Here is a 14,124-nt window from a genome sequence, read left to right as displayed (position 1 = left end):
CGAGGAAATGAAATTTTACCGTATTGCAGGAAGAACCGCTTTAACCTGACCCAACCAAACTCGGCCACCACAGATGCCCCGTAATCCCATGTAATAAATATTCGCTACTCGCTTGGACATACCATTAAACTCCTGGACTTATTTGGAAATTTATGATCACTGCTTTTTGCCTGGATGTATTAGCGGCGAAATTCAGTGCCCCTGAATAAAGAATCCGTACTCCATAAATTTCCTACCCATCCAGTATTTTTTCCAGCAACGGTACCGCGCTCACGTGTACCTACTACCTCTGCCACATAAAGCAGCAGCACCACAGAGATAGAGAGAGAGAAAGCGAAAAAACACAGCTATATACTATACACCTAGCTCCTATATACATATGCCTCGTGAATATCGCCAAAAAAATATACCTCTTAGCGTATAAGTAATTAAAAAATCGTTTAGCCAACTCAAATAACGATAAATCGCCTGGTGACTTTTTTTCCACCCTAAAACGGTACCTTGTTTCCGTTCATTGTATGTAGGTAAGGTATCTAATACAATGTACGTATACGGTGGAATAATTAAAAATACACCGAGGTATTCTTTTTTATACAATGACCATCAAATACCATCATGCAAGGAAAAAAAATCAGCTTTAAAATAGAAATACCTTTGGGTAAGGATTATACAAATAATCAAAAGAAATCAATACAATTCTTAACAATAGGTCCGGTCTAGTTGTCTATAGGAACAATGTACTTAAAAGTGTGGTTTATAAGGAGCAAAAAACTATACCACATGCATTGTAAACAAACGTGTAGGTGTAATGGGCTTGAAAAAAAACTCTTTTTTTCTGGCGACAGTGTCTTTTTATTCTTTAAAGAAACTAGTTTCAAGGGTAGTAAAATTCAGAGTAAGATTTCGTCCTTTGTAAAGAAGAAGTCTGAATTGAAAAGTTGAGTTGTTTTAGTTCACAGTTGAGATGTTGGTGTTTGTGGACGGTTATGTCGTGTAAATAAGTGAAGAGAAGAACGTAATGTATAATTGAAGATTCTGAAAAGAGGTTCCTTGGTATGGCATAAGGGTAAGTTTTGAATTTGAATCATAGGAAATAAGGGTAATTTTGTGCTTAAATTAAACTATTTCCAACTGAGGTTGAGGAGGTTTGAAAATAATTCGGCAGAAGTTAGTTTATCAGCTAAAAATCCAATTTTTTTTTTTCGATGTTTGAACTCGAAATGAAAAACTTTCCAAATTTTTTGTCTCGTGCGAGAAATATTTTTTAAATTTTTCGAAGCAACTGTAATTGAAAATATTTTTACTTTTAATGTCAATTTCGTTGAAGTGATTTATCCCCACTGCAATTTATGTCCCCTCAATCGTGGCTTGAATTCGGATTAAGTAGGTAAATAACCAAAACAAAATGGATATTGGCAATTTGATTATAATACCTAAATATTTTAATTCTCCCTCTACCGTTCCCTTCCACTAACGCAAATCCAGGTTTCTCAATGGGCTAAACAAGGAAATCACCTGGAGTTGAAAAATTGAAGGAAAACGACTTTTAAAAAAAATGTAGGTATTACATGATACGATAGGAATAGGATTTTTTGGTTTAAAAAATAAACGAAATTACCTAAAAATAAAAAAAAATAAAATTCTTGATTACTGTTTATGACTTTAATTTGCGTTTGTAAATGCATTGAATAGAAAACATTGCAAAAAAAATAATAATGTAATTAATTTTTTCACAATTTCATTTTCGCATGCAAGTTACAGGTAGATATTACCTTGTTTTTCCTCATACCTACTCGTAATGTACAATTTTCAATGCTGTGGCTTTTCTCATTAAAACATATGCTGCGTCAAAAAATACACCTTTCAGTTCAATTTTATTTTTGGCGAATTTTTAAAAATTTAAATGGTTTATTTTCCACGAACAAGATCAAAATTTGATGAAATTGAAAGTCTAGTTTACGTCTCATTTCTGATCTCTCAAATAAATTGGTGATACGTAGTTTTTATGTAGCTTTTTTCAAACTGTCTTCAGCATATTTTAGATTGTCCAGTTTTTGAAAAGTTTTAGTAAAAAGGACCAAAATGAAATTCAAAATATTTATTTTTAACACAATAAGATACGTGCCTACTTACAAACCTGCTAAAGACTCTTAGGGAATCTAAAAACTGCACCTCCAATTGATTTGATTTTAAAGGTCAAAAAAAAGGGAAGGTACTTTACTAATGGCTAGATTTTAGCTTTTCTATGAGATTTTATCAAATTTTGATTTTTTCACAAAAATTCAGGCTCTATGAATTTTTAAAAATTTACTGAAACATTCAAAAATCTCGGTGCTGTATTTTTGTATAATTTTTCGACTTCTTTTATTTCATGCAAAAATTATTAAAAAGTAGTTTTTTGCGAGTCAAGTGCTTAAAACATGGATTTTACCGTTTAAAATTTGAAAAAAATAGGTATTAAAGTAAGTATTAAAAATAAAGGAAAAAATTAAAATTGAATAAATTTTTTTTCAAAATTCAGTTTTTTGAAAATTTTTTATTTCTTTGGTTAAAAAAATGAGAAAATTTGAACGTTTTATTGTAAATTCTGAAAATGTATAAAATAGTAGTTGAAACTTTCTCTTGAATATTTCAAAATTCAGTTTTTTTTGAAAATGTGTTTCTTAGTTGAAAAAATTTGAACGTTTTATTGTAGATAAATTAATGAAGGTGTAAAAAATTGCATATGTACTCGAGTATTGGTAATTTTTACTTCAAACAGAAGAGTAGCCATAACTATCAACTTAAAAAAAGTTAAAATTCCCAATTTTCATTTTTTTCTATTTTTGATTTTTTGGAATAAAGGACAGTGGGATGAATAATTCTTAAGGCTTTTACGCAGATAAACAGCACTTCCAAAAATTGATGAATTGTCGACCAAACAAATTTTTATTTAAAACTCTATCTTTGCAAGGAAAATATAATTATCTAATTCTCTTCGAAAAAATCAACCTTTTTGGACTCTTTAGTTCTTATAATTTGTATGTACCTATGTAAGTTGGACAGATAACTCGTATTTTTCCCCTCACTGGTTCAACATTTATTCCAAAAAGTATAACTATTATATTTAATTTCCTTCGATAATTGAATTTCGCTCGAAGTTTCTCATTTTTAATACGCAAAATAGGCTAAATCTCTGCAAGAGAATTTCACTAGGTACCTGGTTGCTGGAATATTCTAAAATTCGTCCAATGCTTTTTCAATCCACGACTCGCTTCCAGAACTCCAATTCTAACCAGTTACACTCATTCGGAATGCGGTTTGCGGCATTCGATAGAGTCAGATAGTGGAATATTTTGTTTACTTATAGATATGTAGGTTTAGACTTAGCAACCAGTATACTGCTTTTCTGAACGCAAGATTCGAAATGAATTGCAAATTTAAATTAATGCTGGTGGACGTAGGCAATTTTTGACACTTTTAATCAACACGAAAATATGTTTCTATGTTTTCCTCCACTTTATGTAAACTACCCAAAAATAAATAATTTGCTCAACCACTCAGTAAAGGGTGGTAAGGTTGGTAGGTCTAGGTACCCCATCCAAAAATAGAGCCCTATGGTATCAACATTCTAGGGGCTTGAATTTCATTTTTCGATTCATGGCAAATTTCGTACCCAAAATCTACTTTATTCAATTTAATTGTGAATCAATTCAATAAAACCAACCCTTGATTAATCAGGAAGTATTCATCCAAATACCAATGCATATCTGTTATTTCAGAAAATGTCAGCAAAAAGGTCCTCTATCGAATCAGCGTCGTAGCTCGTTGGTGGAATCGGACAATTTGAGGCAACAATTGATTGGAATGGCTACAGAAATGTGGCTGGGCTGTCTGTCGACTTTGTCATGATCATTAATTGATATGATAAATCAGAGCACAGGGCGAGTTTTTCATCCGTGATTTGAGTTAATGGTCCGTCAATCTTTGGGATTTCCAACTCCTTTATCTATTTATGATTCAATTTTTTTTTTTTTTTTTTTGTTAACATGCATATGTGAAAGTTTAATTTTTTTCCATAGGAAATGGCAAAGTACAATATGATCAACTGCCCCCGATGCTTTGGAGATCGTCATTGATGAAAATAGGTACGATTCTGTGAATGAAATGCAGCCATCAACTTCACCTTTGTCACATGACCTATCACTTTCACACTAATCCAGGGTGAAATTTGATTTTTTCGGGTATGAATTCACTTTTATCACGAAAAGAAGTGGCTTATGTAGGTCATAGAATTTTTGAAAAAGGAATGTTCCGTTTTTCAAACAGACCTGGATTGAGTAAAAAAGCAAAATAAACTAGATGTTTTAAATGATTTAGATTATAGTTTAAAATATTATTTTAAATAGATACCTATTACTTAATTTAGTGGATGATTTATTAATTTATTAGCTACCGATTATAATCAAGTTATTAAAAATGATCATAAGCTCTCAATTAAATTGAAGTTAAATTTCATGGTGAAATTATTCCATCATCGATAATAAGGCATTCGTTATCTGCTCATATAAGTTATGAGAAAAGAACGTCGCGGTTGGTTCACAATCACGCAAATTGTCGGGTGCTGAATTTTATGTTGAGTTGTGCAAACGTTTAGGCATAAAAATTCAAATTCAAACCATCCATCAAAAAACCAAATCAGCATTTCATCAGATTGGGGCAGAAAGCTACAATTTAATTTATAGGTATCCCATTTTCGACTTTATGAATTCATTAACGATATGTTATAGTTTCAAATTGTTCCGGAGGCTTGAGCGGATTTTCTACTTTTCAAAAATGACATAAAAACACCCCAAAATTTTCAAAATCAGTAGTAGGTATCTACAGATTCAAATTCATACATACCAGTTTTTCTCTATAAACCATAACCATTATTGAAAAACAATAGAATTTTGAATATTTTTTTCGGCGTTGAAAGATCTACGTATAATAGCTCAAAATCATCATGATTGATTTCAGAGGTCAAAAAATGGGTCCAAAACAAATTTTAACCATTCATCAAGGTGATCATGCACAATTTAATCTAACTTTAATTTTTCAAAGGGGAAATGATTCAAAACAAAATTAATTGTATCAAAAATTGAAAAATAAAATCCATTCCTCAAGATTTAGCCACAGTGGAGTATTTTTGGATGCGTTTTCAAATTTATCCGGCCCAAGCCAAAAATTGTTACCCAAAATTCATGAAAATCGCATTTTCACCAACAAGTTCTCATTCAAAACACGAAAATAAAAAATGACGTAACTTGGAATTAAATTCTACATTTTCTATCAAGATTTAAACGAGTAGGTACAGCTGAACACCTCACAACGCTATCGAGCCATGTTACAGAATCCAAGAAGCTTTCATTAAAAAACTGCGTGAAACAAACCCATCCGTCCCCAAGGCAAAAAAAATTGCACGTTGCAAATCACACAATCATTAATTTACCTTGAACTTCCTTCTTTTAACTTAAACATTAATAAATCATACCGAACAACGCGCTTAATCCGCCACTAATTTCCTCGACACGTTTTATTCGAAGTAAACTGAAATATTTCAAATAAAGTAAAAAGTCGTTAATTTTTTTCACGACATTTACGACTTTCCTACTGGTTAAATAGCAAACCGGAATCGCTTTCTTGATGTAATTTTGATAATAATCCAATGATATGTTTTTTTCTTCATTTCACGAGGTGTTTAAAATTAATTGCTCGGTTATCTCTATCATTAATTACTCGCTAGTGTTTTTCAAATTAAGTACACAAGTATTAGAAATATTTTTCTTGAAGAATTTGCCCAGTGTACTTGCCACTTGGACGATATATAATTTAATGAGCTCTAGATGCGATGTTCTGAGTTATTGTAGACATATCAGTTTATAAAGTACATATTCATAGCCAGGTATAGGTAACCGTACCTATGCAAAAGATGACCATACGAATTATGATAAATTTTTAAAAATAGATAAACAAAAATTAAAATATATACCTATTTGGATAAAGAAAGCCAAAATCTGAGGTAATCCAACCATTCAGCATTTTCTTTCACATTTCACTCGACAGGCACATCCCATAGGTAGTAAACTTACACAACATATTTATGATCGTAGCACTATATCAAACCCCCACAAACACAAACACCACATCCACCACAAAAGCTCGAAATACGAACCACACGCGTCGAGCACACCATCGAATCAAAACTTTAGCATAGCTTATGACGTATCATATTCCGAACACCACAGAGGCGACCACAATTGTAAAAATTTCATTCGTATATGGACGTCATCGTAGGGTTAAAATTCGATACATCTTGCACAAGATGGCTGACCAGCTTCCCTGCTTTACCCGAGACTAATTTTGAAAAGGGTCTGACAAGTATATAATGAAGTTTACAATAATGGTGGGGTAAAAAGCCCCAGGGGGATTGAAGAACAAAGCCGATGCTAGCAAACCGCGTACACTTTGGCCCCCTCTCGTATAGCCCCTCGCGTAGAGAACTGGTTTTTTCACCGACGCTATCGTTTAATCTACTTTTTTTTTTACGTTTTCGTTTTTCTCTACTTCTTATATTATGTATGTGCGTGTCTACCATTTCGTCGTGCATCCTTTTCCAGTTTCATTTCTGTTTCACGCGGATTATAATTAAATTTCGTCGAAAGGCGGATACCTCGAGCGGGTAGTTCAGGCAGTCGGCACACACACTCGATTGGAATAGGTGAAGAGGTGAGGGAGGATATTATGTAGTCGAATGGGATCGACCTAATGCACGAGTGTTTATGGTTAGACTATATGTTTTGATGTCATCGAGAAGATTTTCCATTGGAAATTTACCTATATTAGTACTTAATTCAGATAGTGAATAATTTTATGGTTCAAGCTGAGCGATAAATTATTATTACATAATTGTTAACGCCGAGGTAGATATAAGTGTTTAAATGGTTTAATGCTGTCAAATGAAAATATCATCTCAAATGAGTCATATGTGGGATTAGGTACACACGTCAAAAAATCTTTTAACGTTTCAAGAGCTTCAACAAAAAATGGTTGAATATTTCAAATTGAATTTTTTTTAAAACAAGTACATAAGTACGTAAGTAGGTATCCAAATTGATTTTATTTTATGCGTCCTAATCTCCAAGTAAGGCTCATAAAATCATTTCACAGTTCGATATTCCATCATGATTTTGAAATAAACATTAAATATATAGGTACGAATCAGACTTGATTTTAGAAACAATTCCACCCCTACAGGTGCTTAATTCAAATTCTTAAAAAAAACAAACATTGAGTGAATTCATCTATTGATGACGAAATATTTTTGAACTAAAAAAAATACAAAAATACATCACCAGTTAGAATTTTAAGTTCCAAAGTTCTTTTTCGATTTATGGTGAAGTTTAAAAATCAAATGGCCAAAAATTTGGAGGAAAAAATCAAAATTTCACCAAATTGACGTGTTGTGTTACTGAAAATGATTTCAAGCAGTTTTGAAACCTACAGCAACCTTTTGAAAATTTCAATAGGTAACCTAAAAAATGCCATAAAATCTGTCAAAAAATCTGAGTACGGCTGGAGGCTCCAGAACCATAAGAAACAACTTTTCTGAAATGTCGATTTTTTTTAACATTTTGAGCCCAATTTGATTTCCATAAATCCATCAGAAACCAAAAAAAAAAAAAAAAATGTTCTGCCGGCTAGATTTGTACAATGGATAATCGAAGAAATTCAATGTTTTATTTAAATATAGGAAAGTATACCTGATGAGTACTCAATTTCTATCACTTTTTGAAAGTACCACATAATTTTAAAAAGTATATTTTTTCTGCTTCAAGATCTAATTGGGCGAACATAAAATGCACAGATCTGGGATTTTGTTTCATATATTTGAAAATAGTTTTAAAATTCAAAGATCTGGAATCAGCTTTTTTTCACATAAATTACTTTTTCAAAAATTCAATAAAATTTATAAATGAACAAATCTGAGATTTTATTTAATTTTGGAAATGGTTCTAAAATTCAAAGATCTGAAATCGGCCTTTTTCTCACGAATTGCATTTTCAAAAAGTTGACAAACGATAAGTAACTTCTTTGAAACTATCGATTTTCGGTAGAAGAGAGCTGAAGGTTTTTTAGGAGCTGCTCCTCCCCCCCAGAACTCCTCATGCTGTGAAGATTTGAGTGACAGAGAGGTTCCATTGTGAGCAGAAAAGAAAACAATTGAAGCATTTTCAAAACGCACTAAGTCCAAAAAATATTGATAAGAAATTCATGGTACTTAGTACAATTTGGAAACGTAGAAATGGCCCAAATTTGCTGATTTTTTGATATGTTGTAGTCAAGACCCTTGGGTACAACATATCAAAAAATCAGCCATTTTGAGCCGTAACTTTATACTGGATGGCCTTGCAACCTCAGACTCTTTGAAAATGCACTTAAGTGGTGCAGTATGGAAACGTATCTATGCTTCAATTGAAAAACTTAGTTTTCCTCCCAGAAGGTCAGACTATAGATTTTGTATTAATCAGAATTTTTCACGAGAAAATGAGGATTTTAGAGCGAAAAAAAAGAAAGTTAAAAATCGCAAAGAAATGGAAATTCACTGAATTCAAACGTGACGATGAAACAAATTAACCGAAACAATTTGTCCTTTGCTGAGGTGAATTTATGATGAAAAAATCACCAGAATGTCCTCATGGCCCTGGAAAACTTTTTTGAATGTCTGGCAACTCTTTGGTGAATTTTGGGGAATTTTGGTGACTTCTCAATGACAGATTCACCAGAAGTCACCAAGTGAGTTTTTCTGTCTTTTTTTTGCGGGTGAATTGGTGAAGAAATCACCAAAATGTCCTCATGGCCTTTGAAAATTTTTTTGAATGTCTGGTGACTCCTTGGTGAATTTTGGTGACTTCTTGGTGACAGATTCACCAGAGTCTCTAAGTGGGTTTATTGTCTTTTTTAAGGTGAATTGTTGGAGAAAACACCACTCTATTGTCCTTATGGCCTTTGAACAATTTTTTGAATGTCTGGTGACATATTTGGTGAATCCTGGTGACTCCTTGGTCATTGGTGACTGATTCACCAGAAGTCACCAAGTGAGTATTTGACTTTTTTTTTTATGTGAATTCATGATGAAAAATTACCAGAATGTCCTCATGACCCCAGAAATTTTTTTGAATGTTTGACGACTCTTTGGTGAATTCTAGTGACTTCGTGGTGACTGATTCACCAGAAGTCACCAAGTGAGTATTTGACTTTTTTTATGATGAAAAAATTACCAGAATTTCCCCATGACCCTAGAATTTTTTTGAATGTTTGGTGACTTCTTGGTGACCAGATTCACCAGAAGTCACCAAGCCGGTTTATTGTCTTTTTTTATGGCGAATTGTTGGTGAAAAAATCACTACAATGTTATCATGGCCTTTGAAAATGTTTTCGAATGTCTGGTGACTCTTCTGCGAATTCTAGTGACTTCTTGGTGACAGATTCGTCAGAAGTCACCAAGTGAGTTTTTGACTTTTTTTAAAGATCGTCCGCAGCCTTTCTTTTCATTTAATTCAAGCATCAAAAAATGGCCAAGATTGAGCTGAAAATATGAAAATCCTATATTTCGAAGTCACATCTAATCCGAAGGGATGATAGAATTATGATGATATAGACTTTGTTCCTCTGCAGATGGGAGGCAGAAAAAAATGTGAAAAAATCGACTCAGACCATACCATAGCTATTGAGTCATAATTTGATATTATTTGTTAAATTCTAATCAACCGATTCGGCCAGGCACCCATTTTTTTCTACCTCCCTTCACTGCTCTCAAACTCCTAAGAAAAAGCTGTACCAGAATCCAAGGCACAAGCATGGCAACATTGGTTGCAAAGCGCGCTTCGCAGACATGTAAAATATTTAGATTAAAACATTACACGCTTGTAAGACAACCATTAACCATCATTATCGACGAGCATTCGAACGCTGGAAAAATTTATTACTTATTATGGTCGCCGCTAACTTATTCTTTCGCAGTGGAACATCTATTTCTATAGGTATAGATATGTGTGTCTGTGATGTTTCGGAGAACGCGTCCAATGTATACAGTATCTACCTATAATGTGCATATGCTTTGGCGTATCTATGTGTACCTATCGTATGTATACCTTTAGACCATAGGGACATGTACACTGTACCATGGAGAGCGAGAAAGAAAGAGTATATTTCATACTGGAACGGCGTGAACCATTGTTCTTGTCTGATCATGACCTTCGAGGTTTTATTTATTACAAATATAAAAGTGTCTAACGTACACAGGGCTTCTCAGCGTGCGATTTAGACTGGTTCTTTTTTTTTCGCATCGAGCATCGCGTCGTCATCATCATAATATCTACACTCTATGTAACGAATTGCTGCTCCTCTTCTGTACTGTAACATCCTCTTACGTCCAGCTCTCTCGATCTTCATGCACGAGCGTCGTCGTCGTCGTAGTCGTCGCAAAATGCACTTCACCAACTCCATGCTCCATCTCCATTGCTCCAGCGTACACATATATTAAACCTTGACGAATAAGCGTGGCTTTGAAAAATGCATCTCGACTTTGCCAGACAATTATCGTGAGCTGGTGATCTGATTAGCAATAAATAATTGTTCGTTTGTCGTTTCCCCGTTCCTCGATGCTGCAATTGATTATTCTATTTTGAAGCGCGATACGTGCCCTCTGCTGCTCCCCTTTCGCGCCAGCTTTTTATTATTCGAATGTCACAATCAGAATGGCGCGTTTGTCCGCACACAGCCCTTACAATAGCGCCTATCCATTCATCGCGCCTTATTATGTAATTCGAGCTCTATATTCTCTACTGAATCGTTTGAAAATTCAATCGAAGGGACACAGAGACTGAATGATGTGAAATTCGGCAATGGGTGAATTAGGAGAAGGGAACGAGGGGGACAAACGAGAGCAAAGACCTTTGATCATTTGTTGCAAGAGTAATTGATGGAGATTCAGACCACCTGAAAGAGTCATTTTCACCTACATTGAGTTTATAAAAATTGAACTTTAATCGGTCAATTAGGAGCTGAAAATATTTTGAAAATCTTTCAAGAGTAGACATCATACTTGATAGTTGATGGTGAGAAGTTGTCCCTCAGAAAAAATGTACCAAATGACATGACAGTGGCAATGGCAGATGCTCTTGAAAAGATCTCGTACAGTTACACGAGTCGATTACGATTACGTAATACGAGAGCATTTCTAAATTAATTTAACCAACGACGACACAGCGACGCGACGTGAACGCAGCAACGTTATTTCAAATATGGGTACAAGGTCGACGACGCGGTGAAATTTTACCAACTTCTACGAGGATATACGAGCTGAAAAAAAGGGCGTACACGTAGCAGAATTAACCCAAAAAAATCGACATTCATGTTTACGTGATAGAAACTACAAGCGCCAATTTATTACACGCGAAACGATGATTTTTTTCAACAAGGGTGGCTGTGGCAGAAAGGGAAGAGAAGGGAGAGAGAAGCTTATTACTGAAAGAAATGATATACCAAGCAGGTTAGCTGTTATTATTTGTATTAAACGCGATAGTAGTTGTATTACCATCACGTAAGGTATCAAAATTCACCTAAAGTTGATCGCCTCGTCATCGTGTAAGTAATTGAGCAGATTAATGAAAATAGCTATAATTGGTTCAGATTTGTGGGGGAAAAAAACGATAGTTTGGTTTATCAAATCACTATCAGTTTCAGTTGATCAATAATACATACAAGCATATGATGACTCAATCTGATAAATTTTTGGAACAGGCGCGAATTACCCAGCAGAAAGCACAGACTAACCATGGCTGGCGGTTGCCTGGGGCATCCAGCATTTGGTGATTCCTTCGATGTGATTTGAATATCAATACGAAAATCATTGCAAGATAGACTTGAAAAAAAAAAACGATCCGGTCAGTTGGCTTCGAAGACAGTTGCTGGTTATTTTCTACCACTATTAAGTACCTACCTAATTTCTGTTCACTGAGGCTTCCACTTAAAACTGTTCCAGTGAGGTTTTTTTTTTTTTTAAATTTAATTCATTGAAAATACTTTTGGAATTGTATCTTGATTTGGCTGAAATATCGTCTCATCCTTCTGATGTTTTTGATTCAAAACTCGAAACTCGTAAAGACTCTAGCATGGTGCATGGAAAGTTTATGATTACCTACAACAAACTGCCCATGCTAGAAAAAGATACTCATCATAAGAAATATTTCCCTTGTTCTAAAATCAAAATGTTTACACTTCACATTCGAAAAACCATCAATATCAATTTCAACGCGTGATTTTCGCAGCCAATTAATTTTACCAGGTAAAAAAATCAGGAATTCGAGGAAATGCTCACCGTCAACAGAACTGACCCATATCCATATTTCTGTGATAAAAAGTAAAAAAAAAAGGTTTCCAATCTCATTACCTACCTAATCACAGCACAGCTGACGTGAGAGAGTCATTTATTTAAATCATTCGCCAAACACTTCTTTTTCATATGTTACCTTGTTCCGTATTTATAGGCGATTCGCTCTGATATACTTATCATTGAAATCCAATTACTGCATAATTACGAAAGAAAAAAATCTCTTTAAATATAAATTAGCTAAGTTCCTATCATATCAATAAGTAAAAAGATACATTGTAACGTTCACTAAATGCTTGACGTAAATGTGAGTATGAAAAAGGTTATCATCTATGTCTATCTGAGAGAACTACATGAACGTTTGTTTCATGAACCTACCTATACGTATACATTACATACCGAGTGATACGTAGATAATGAGTACTAATTAATTAAGTAGGTAGGTATTTCGAAAAGATAAGAATACTTTTGTAACACAATCATCGTTAAAAATATGAACTGTTGAAATACTTCTAATTGAAAATATTCCCCTCCCTTCCTCTTGTGCTCTGATTGAATATTTCGTCTTAATGATGATGGATCGTTTCTAGGAAACAGATACAAAAGACAATTTTTGAGCTGATCTGGAGCCTCTAGCAAAAGTTGACTTTTTTCCAGAAATTTTAAATTGCTTCAGAAGACATTTTACTTGGACAGCTGAAAATTTTATATAATTCTATGAAGTTCAATATTCTGAATCGATTGGGGCAGATGAACCACGAATTCGAGGTGATGGTTTAAAAAGTGTATTCATTATTTTTTTATACATAATGTACTGTACCTACCTACCTACCTACCTAAACGTTGAAAATCTGAAAATAACAAAATACTTACACTTTTTAATCGATTTTTTCGAATTTGTGATTTATCTGTTCAATTTACCCAAAAATCAAAAAATCAACTTTGTCAGGTCAAAATCAGGACCATCAGAGTGATCCCAGCTATATTGAGCATTTAAACACAAAAAATCCTAATGTGTGATTTTTTTTCGAACGTAGAGATTACTGTTTTGAGAATGAAACCTTTCGAAGCACGAAATTCTCTGATTTGAACGAAATTAAGCCAGAACGAAAGAGCATGCCCTAAAACTTCCGTAACCAAAATTTTGTAAAGTTCATTTTTAGAAAATTCTAAAAATTTAAAAATTCAAGGGAGATTTTCAAACTTTTTTCATGAAATAACTATAATTTTTTATAGCAAAGTGAATCAATACTCCTTTAATACTGAACTCTCACATTTCAAAAATGTTCAATTTTGGGCCATTCTGGAGCCTCCAGAAATTTTTTAATTGCCTCCAGTTCAAAATTTCTGGAAAAATTTGAAAAATTTTGAATTTCATGATGAGCGCTTGAAACAGCCGAGAGTTTTCCAATAAGCACATAGGTCCTTCAGTCCATTTTTCAAACTCTCCAGAGCGATTTGAAATTTCTGGAGAAATTTTAAAAATTGCTGGAGGCTCCAAAAAGCTGAAATTGCGATTTTTTTCTTATTAAGGTGATCGTTTAGATGTACAAGACGATATCTTGCCGAAAAAAATCGCTCGTTAGATAGCTGTTCTGAAAATTTTATTTCTTTTCACATTTTCTGGAATTTACAAATTGATCAAAAATTTACTTTTGAACGTGAATTTCTGGAATTTCACGGTAATTGTCTAAAACAGTCGAGAAGGTGCT

At 33.7% G+C, this 14,124-nt stretch overlaps 1 long non-coding RNA gene across 1 annotated transcript; it reads left to right on the top strand.

Moving 5' to 3' along the window:
• Window positions 1-880: 880 nt before the first annotated feature.
• On the top strand, window positions 881-6,013 carry LOC135845077 (uncharacterized). The gene is made up of 3 exons (XR_010558698.1): window positions 881-1,066; window positions 3,762-3,954; window positions 4,062-6,013. It is a non-coding gene; the product is annotated as an uncharacterized LOC135845077 (long non-coding RNA).
• Window positions 6,014-14,124: the final 8,111 nt, after the last annotated feature.

The sequence above is a fragment of the Planococcus citri genome, chromosome 4, assembly GCF_950023065.1.
Source record: "Planococcus citri chromosome 4, ihPlaCitr1.1, whole genome shotgun sequence".
In the NCBI taxonomy this organism is placed as follows: Eukaryota; Metazoa; Arthropoda; class Insecta; order Hemiptera; family Pseudococcidae; genus Planococcus; species Planococcus citri.
Note: the sequence above shows the minus strand (reverse complement) of the source record. Positions and strands in the feature narration are given on the sequence as shown.